The 9,004-nt window shown below is 43.4% G+C and overlaps 1 long non-coding RNA gene across 1 annotated transcript; it reads right to left on the bottom strand.

Moving 5' to 3' along the window:
• Nucleotides 1-655: 655 nt before the first annotated feature.
• LOC307201303 lies at nt 656-1,133 on the bottom strand. The gene is made up of 2 exons (XR_013832669.1): nt 1,013-1,133; nt 656-922 (listed from the first exon to the last, which is right to left on the bottom strand). It is a non-coding gene; the product is annotated as an uncharacterized lncRNA (long non-coding RNA).
• Between the last annotated feature and the right edge of the window lie 7,871 nt (nt 1,134-9,004).

Below are 9,004 nucleotides of genomic sequence, written 5' to 3'. Positions count from 1 at the left end.
TCTATGAAGGATCTACCATTTAACCTGTTGTATCCCTAATTCTCTGTGACAGCTGTCTTTTTTCCTTTTTGCGCAGTGAATTATTTTTGTGAATTATTGTGACACCCACTGAGATCATAGCTCCCTACATCTTTGCTAGCACACCTTTCAAAGATTCCACCCACCACCCAATGATCTCAACACCTGTCAAGCCATTCATAAGACTGGGGGGTGGGGGCCACAAGCGTCTTTCATTGCATCAAGAGTAGTTCCTGTCACTTCCCAAGCAATTTTACCTTTAGGAAGGGAGGGAGCAAAAGGGTCCTTTCCCCCTCATCTGCTACTATTCACTACCAATTGGTATCATATAGTACAGTTGATTTGCTATGTGTATTTTATTATTATTATTATTATTATTATTGACTTAAGAAAATTATACACATTTGCTATGTGTATTAATGCCCTTATTGGTCTGGAATTCACAACACCTCTCTGAAGCAGGCCAATGCTATTCCCAATTTACACTTAAAGAACTGAGGTTGAAAAACTTAACCCAATGACTCTTTAGCAAACGCAGGCCTAAATGTACCGTATTTTTCGCACCATAGGGCGCACCGGACCATAGGGCGCACCCAGTTTTTGGGGGGGGAAATAAAGGGGAAAAAATTATTTCCCCCCCCCAGGCGCGGGGCTGGGGCGGGGGAAGCTCGAGCTTCCCCCGACCCCAGCCCCCAAACAGGCAGCTCTCTGCAAGCCGTGGGAGCGCTCCCGCTGCTTGCGGAGAGGTCCGCGAAGCCTGGGCGCGCTGAGCTCAGCGCGTGCAGGGTTCAACATGCAGGCAAGTCTCCGCAAGCAGCGGGAGCGCTCCCGCTGCTTGTGGAGAGGTCCGCGAAACCTGGGCGCGCTGATCTCAGCGCGCGCAGGCTTCGGCATGCTGGCAACTCTCCGCAAGCATCGGGAGCCCAGCGCTGGGCTCCCGCTGCTTGCGGAGAGGTGTGCGAAGCCTGGAGAGCGTGAGGGGTCGGTGCGCAACGACCCCTCTCACTCTCCAGGCTTCAGCGAAAGCCTGCATTCACACCATAGGACGCACACACATTTCCCCTTCATTTTTGGAGGGGAAAAGGTGCGTCCTATGGTGCGAAAAATACGGTAAGTTTTACAACTCTCCATTTACAGCTCAGCAACTCTCTTTCATTTATGCAGAAGGAGAAAGGGCTAAGATATTCCTCCTGGCGTTTACTAGAGCATGCATGAGCAACACGAGAGGTATTTATTCTACATCTGGGTATCTGTAGCCACCTACATCCCTAGCTTAGACAACCACAGTGCATTGTACATGGGGCTACCTTTGAAGACCGCACCAAAACTGCAGTTCTTCCAAATTACAGCAGAGGGGATACTGACTGGGACCCATTAAGTGCTGTGTATCTCACTGACTGGCAAACGATCTATTTTCAAGCATGATTCATGATAGCACTCGCCTTTGTCTTTCTCCCCTTGTGTTAACAGCCTGGACATGCTTAAATATAAGGACCTGACTATGAGGCATTTCAAATGTGAGACAGGTGGTAACTGTGGAGTAGAACCTTTTCTGGCACCCCTATTCTAGACCAGCTTCCCCAATGAGACCTTCCAGGCACTCACTCATGGTACCTTCTCAGTGCCAGATGAAGAGCTTGCTCATTTTCGCAGGTCTTTTAGGTGTTTCAGTTTTTCACTTGCTGCCTTCACTGAAGGCAGCCCTCTTTAGAGAAGTTTTAAAATGTTTTATTATGTTTTTGTATATACTGGAAGCTGCCCACAGTGGCTGGAGCAGCTCAGTAACATGGTGGGGTACATATAATAAAATTATTTTCATTATTAAGATCCCTTGCTATGCTGCTGGTTGAAACCAGTTTTATTGCTATTGCTGTTTATACATCATTGGAGTCTTCAGAATAAAATGGCAGCAATAAATCCTATAGCTCTAACATTTCTCCGGTGAAAATAGGGACATCCTATTCAACAACAACAACAACAATTTTTACTTATACCCTGCCCATCAGACATAATTAAACATTTTAAAACCTTCCCATGAAACACAGTTTAACTGGTTCCAAGTAAACATGCATAGGATTGTGCTGCCAAAGCAGGCCTCTTTATTGAGGCTAAATTACCATTCAACCTCAATAACTTACATGAGGTTCCTGCAATTACAATTCTAAAATGTGCAGAACTGTGGGGGTTTTTTTTGGGGGGGGGCAGTGAGCTAGCACTGTATTCCTAGCCTGTTCTGGAGCTTCCAGCAGCATAGCTCCATAAGACACAGGGCTAGAAACTTGATAGATTTTATAGATCTCTTTGTAGTGCACAGTCCTGATTCTGACTTTAAACGGTTTAGGTTGTGAAAACACTGCAGCTTGTGCCCTCTGTTTCCTCCACACACCCATTTGGATTTTTTTTTTTTTTTAATACTATTCTGTTTGAACAAGGGCAGCTTTGTGAAGAAACCAAGATTCTGTTAGATAGGGAGGGGTCTGAGCAAAAAGCAAATGTCCTGTTTAGATAAGGGACAGCCTATGAGCCGAGCATAGATATATAAGGTGTTTTGAAACAGGCTTCCTATTCTATAAAGGGCAACAAGCAAACGGAGTTTTCTAATACGCAATGTGCAAGGGAGGAGTGTGTGGAAAAGGAAGCGACTGGGGCGGGTGGGGGAGGGCCACCGCTCATGAACAGAGCACATGCTTTGCATGCAGGTCTCCAAGCAGCCCAGTATTGGGAAGTTTTTAATGTTTGATGTTTTATTATGTTTTTATATGTGTTGGAAGCTGCCCAGAGTGGCTGGGGAAACCCAGTCAGACAGACGGCATATTATTATTATTAGGATCCAGATCCTGGCGAGGTTCTCCACCCAAATCTATTGCCCATTTCCTGCCCCATTGATGTTAGGACAGGGTGGGAATCTCCAAGTTGCAACATGAAAACCCTATTGCCTTCACTCTGAACTGTAACATGAAGTATTGAAAGTATTGTCCACCGTGTGAAATGTAGACATTTAAAGAAAATAAAAGTGTACATATTTAGGCACTGTTTGTGATCAATTTTGCAGAACTAGAGGCAGGCGGAAGTAGGGGATCATCTCTGTCCACCTCTCCCCAGTGGCATAGGAAAGGGGGTGCGGGGAGGTGCGGTCCACCCCGGGTGCCAACACTGAGGAGGGGTGACAAAATGGCAAAAACATGTGTTTTTGAAAAAGTAACTCCTGCACCCTCCGCACGCTCCTTCCTATGCCACTGCAGGAACACTCTCCCCTCACAATTTTGCTAGCACATGCTGATGTTTTTGTATTCCTGTGTTGGGGGGAAGCCTGCTGGAATATTTGGCAATAAGTATGACAACTAAGTAATAAAAAGTGTATTTTAAAAATATACACAACAGGTAGAAGATCATCTGTATTCACTACAGCAACGCCTATCGCCTTCTGGCTGCAAAGAGTCCTTCCTTGCAACACCTTATGTAGGCCCAATAATAAAGAGGTGATCACCTTAAACCAATTTGAGTGCATATCATATGCTGGAGCTGATAGCAGCGACAGCATTTTCCTGCTCTGCTCAACACCACAGATTGCAGTGCTTCAGACAGCCACAAGGCGGCATAGCTACCCCTTGAGCACTTCCCAATCCTTTTCCGTAATGCAAGTTAGCAGACACTCTGCGAGTGAAGGTGAGGAAGGGAAACAATGCTGTCAGTCACCGCACGGCCTGCTGGGAAATGTAGTTCACTATTTAGATCATGCGACTCCAGCAGTTTGCACAGGCTCTATCGCCGCCACCAGGGCAAACACAACAACTACTTTCATATGCATGTATGCAGTAGGGGATCCTAAAATGTCGTCTGGCTTAAATTTAACGGAGCTGTATTTTTAGTACAACTGTAGTCAGTGAACATTTTAAGCACTGCCCACTGAATATACTCTTCATGAGTATACAAGACAAAGAAAAAGACAATTAACTGAAGATTTTTTATATAAAAAAAAATCTCATATACAGTTTTATATTAAAGAAACATATTATTGAGTATTAGTAGTTCTCAAAAATACATGTTTAAAATTAAGCTGCAATTATACTCCCCTAGGGACGGGCTCTTGTACATAAGAATCAGGACCCGAATTTCTAAGTAAGTAAAATAAGTACAGTATATAGAGCTCTAAATTGTGTGCACTGAATTGTGGGGGTCTCTGCTTCATTTTCTCCGTGCTAGTTTTGTTCAACAGACGCACTGAGTATAACTTAACTGGATGCAACCAGAGTAGGCACATTGAAATTAATAACCCCAAGTTAGTAGTCTCCATTAATTTCAATGGGTCTGCTCTGAGTATGATTAACACACTACAATCCACTCTCTCTTTCACTTCACACCGAGGCAACTTCAGTACCATCCTTTGCCATTTTAGGTTTGGAAGCTGTGTGCATCTCTGCTCAACTCATCTCCCAAGTTTCCCCCAGACGAACTGATTATTTAGCTTTCATCTTGATTTGCTTGCACAGACTATGCCCTGTCTTTATTGAGCAATTGTTCTGATTTGTTTCCTGGACTGTTATATGAAAATGAGCATTTATTCTGCATTCATCCTCATTTGCCTGTGGATCTTCACATCCCTTTGCATTAATCATTTGTTCTCCCTGAACTTTTCATTGCATTTCCCTGTCACCTTAAGTAGATCTGTTGTACTAGGGCAGGGGTCCCAAGCAGCCCATGGGGGTCGTTTAACGAGTCACCCCCGAACTGAGCCATCCACTCGGCAAGGCCCCCCACACTGCGCTAAACCAGTGCAGTGTGGCACGGGCTTCCGCAGCACCAGAAATCGCGTCTGCACTGACGCCAGAAATCACATTTGTGCAGAAGCAGATGCCAGAAATCGCGGGTGCGCGTGCAATCTGGCACATGGTGGGATGTCCGCTGGAGTGAACTGGCCCAGGTGAGGTAAACCTTGCCGACCCCTGTGCTAGAGCAACAGAGAGCTGTTATCTACTTTAACTGCACAAACCTGAAGTTTCAGTACGGATTGAATCCCTCCTGTAAAATAATGACAGCCAGCAGGAACCCTTAGTCTTCCGCTTCTTCTTCTGGGCTATGCACTTATGGGAGACAACATACACACTCCCATTTTCCAATTTCATCTCAACAATGAATAGACTTCTCAGGACTCTCAGCAAGGGAGGAAGTAAAGTCTTGTCAACGTAACCTCTGCTATCAGGACCTTTCTATGTAAAACGTAATTATGGACATTTGTTATAGTGATGGTGTGCACACATGCCCCTCCTCAGAAGAGAAAGCTCCAAGCCAGGGCAGTTCCAGATGCCAACCTATGAAGAATCCATAGAAAATGATTTATTTTTCCTATGGAACACTGGGATTTGGGGGCAGGGGAAGACAGCAGAGTTAGTTATAAAGTGTTTTTAGATATGCTGTAAGCTGCCCAGAGTGGCTGGGGAAGCCAAGCCAGATGGGTGGGGTATAAAATAATAATAATAATAAATTTTATTTTATTTTATTTTATTATTTTATTCAATTCTATTTTTTATTTTTACAAAGGAAACATTCCATAATAAGCAAAGCAGAAACAACAGTTTGGAAAGGATGGAAGGAAGGGCGGATATGTCCTTTGAACTGAACTATAAAAGAACCGTTTGTGATTTCATTTTGTCTTTTGGGGCAAGATTTCTCTGCACAGATAGGGTGCAGGGTATAGTGGGCACCACACTACAAAGCTGGGATGGTTTTAAGGCAGGGAGCCAGACCAGTGATTTTATACACACACATTCAAGCTGTCTCAGAAGAGCCGTGGAATTTCATTGCGTGTCGATTAATAGGTGCAAAAGTGACATTTCTGTTACGTGAAAGATGTCATTTCCAAATGTGTAAAAGACGAAACATGCAGTTCAGATAGAAAGCATCTGCTCACAGGTGAACAAAGAACACCACAGGAAGTTTGGATGAAACTGTACATCCACCTCCCTTCATGACCTCCAATCCCTTTACAGGCACATTTAAAGCTGCGTTTCTGTCTTTCATTGATGGGCACCGACAGCAGGAGACACACCTTAGGGGAGCTGGCGCATCTCTCAAGCAGTTACTTAGTTTCCCCACTTTCCATGCTGTGAGGAAACTAGCTATGAAAACAAGGATGATGAGCTGATGATATTCAGAGGTCAGAAATGGCACCAGAAGCAAGATGGAGAACCATTGTCCGCATTATGAAAAGAGACAGCATGACAGAGCAAGGAGGTTGTTAAGCATACAGGAGCTCAATGACCCTTTTCAAACCTGAAAACAGAAACAGCCACTTCTGGTGAGGGTGAGAGGGATGCTTAACCCTTTCCCCACTCCAAATGGTGCTTGAGAGCACCACAAAGCTTTCCAAGTGATGGCAGCCTTAAACCACTCAATATTTCTGTATCTAGCCTACTTTATAGAATTGCTGCAAGACTAAAATGCTTTTCTGAACTCCATGAAAAATGATCTAAGAGTAGGACAACAGGCAATGCTGTAAAAAAACAAAAAAACTACAGGCGGCTGATTTCAGGTTAAATACTAGAAGGAAACCTGCTAACCATAACATCCAAAGCCAGAAAACACCTTTATTAGCATGCGTTAACTAACAAGTTGCTCAGTAATCAAACAACCTGGAAAGTGAGGCTATGGGGTTTCTTTTTTTGGAGTTTTTCAATTAAACACTAGACAGGCATCTGTCAGGAACTCTTTAGGTCTATGACAGTCTTCATGAAGAAACCAGACTAGACTACGTAACTCTCTGTAGAAGCTTCTACTTTGTCAATATAATGGTGGGTTAGTCCCCTCTGTGCCAACATTTTAGCACATCCAGCACTTCACTCTAGCAAGTGTAATCTGTGTGGAGAAGTAGATTGCTACTGGCAGATTATCTGTCAACCTAGTCTGGATGCACAGAATCCTGCAGCGTCAATGGAGGGTGGGGGAAAGAGACAGCTTTCACCAACTCCTGAACGCCAAGACAAAGGGTAGCTAACAGTCCCTTCCAGATGTAACTCCCATCATCCCTGACCATTGAACATGCTGATGGGAGTTGGACTCCAACAACTGCTAGAGAGCATCACATTGGCTACCCCTATGTGCATTAGACATTCTTTATCCACAGCTGCATGCCCTCTTTATTCTATAATCGGAACTATGGTAGCAAACAGGTCAGAGGCAATGCACTTCAGGTATGCATATCGACAGTACTCAGTAAGAGAATTCGTCAACTTTAAGTTCATTTAGTGTATTCCCAGTCTTTTGCTGTAGTGAAAAAACAAAAAAATGGAACAGAACAAAACACTAGTGGAGAAAGACATTTTGGAAAGCGCAGCAGACACTCCAGATACCGTCTCTCTCAACTGCTCTGCTTACGAATGGCCCAGTGCTAACTTAGTAAAGTGGCAGCATGTGGAAGTCTGTTGTGCTACACATTCATGTCGGAAGTCAAATTATCTTGTTTCTCCCAACAGCGTACTGCCCAATAACTTTTAACACCACCAGGTTATTTGTTTAAAGGGGAAAGACCCCTCCCAAGAGAGACAGAAATAAACACTGGCTCAAACCAGGGCCAGCCCATAGTGTGAAATAGCAGATGGCACTCCCATTCCCAAGACAAGGTGCACAGTACTCAAAAAGGCAGCCAAGTTATTTTGTTAGAAAAGTCTCAAAAGCAATCTCCACACACTTCCTGACAGTGAAAATTAGTTAACAAATACTAACAATTTCATGATGCCAAAAATCAGCTGCCTTTCAGCAGCCACCTCACTCAGCACAACTCCAACAAAGACCACTTACCACTCTCTGAGTACTTACTAGTGCCATTTTATGAAATTCATGAAATAAATTTGTTTGTTTGTTTGGGGACCAGGGCTAAATCCATTTGAAATTAATTTTATTCCACCCAATGCATTTTCTTATTTGCATTTTCATTGTCAACTATCTCTGCTGTTTGCATTTCGCTCGTCTCACATTTCTGCACAAAGAGAACATTCCAGTTCTTGCCTTCTACAGCATATGAACATTTTGCCTGGCTTGGTAATATTTATTTAAAATAGAGGGCAGGGGATATACCAGACTTTGTGATTTCAAGCTACAAGTTTGCATCCAAAATGTCAGTTCTGTAAAACACAGGTTTCTCTTTGCTATGTGTGTGTGAATGGCAGCAAAACTATTACAAGATCAAAAGTAGCCATTATCACATGGTCTCATTGAGCGCAAGGTGAGAAAAGCATTTTGTGTGAACACAATGTTGTAGTGCACACAACTCAGAGGAAGGTACCACAGGTCTTAAACTAGGAATACAGAAAATCAGAATTCTCTAACACCGCCTCCATACAATATGCAGTTCAATCAAAAAACACAAATAACAAGCTGCTTTTTATAAGAACGTACTCTCCAAATGGACAAAAACAATGTATAATTTGTTAAGAGATTGAAACTTCAGGCTTCCACCATGCAACTGGTTCCCTGATGCAGGGCTGAGGAATATGTGGAGGCCACCAGATGTTGTTGGGATTACAATTTCCATCATCCCTGGCCACTGGCAATGCTGCTTGGGGCTGATGAAAATTTGAGTCCAACAACACCTGGAAGGCACCAGGACTGCCCTAATGCAAGGGGTGGGCAGGCTACAGAGAAAGAAATAATAATAATAATAATGATGATGATGATGATGATGATGATGGTTTTTCTGCAACTTATGCATGACATGGAAAGGTTTCAGAACAGAGACAACAGGAATGACCAGGTGAATAATCTTTCAGCTGGTGGTGTGCTTCTGAAAAAAACAAGTTTTCAACACTTGACTTCTGCAACATGTGGGGTGAAAGAAAAGTGATCTAACCACCTAAACTGGATTAGAAAATATTTCCCAGGCATTAACCAACATCAGTAAAGAATGAATTGTATTATATTTTCCTGTTAAATAGTTGTAGTGTTGACTGGAAAAGACTTATAATCACTCTCCTCTAGCAGGAGGAGATAGCAC

Source organism: Podarcis cretensis (assembly GCF_951804945.1).
Source record: "Podarcis cretensis genome assembly, chromosome: 13".
In the NCBI taxonomy this organism is placed as follows: domain Eukaryota; kingdom Metazoa; phylum Chordata; class Lepidosauria; order Squamata; family Lacertidae; genus Podarcis; species Podarcis cretensis.
This window is presented reverse-complemented; position numbering and strand designations above follow the sequence as displayed.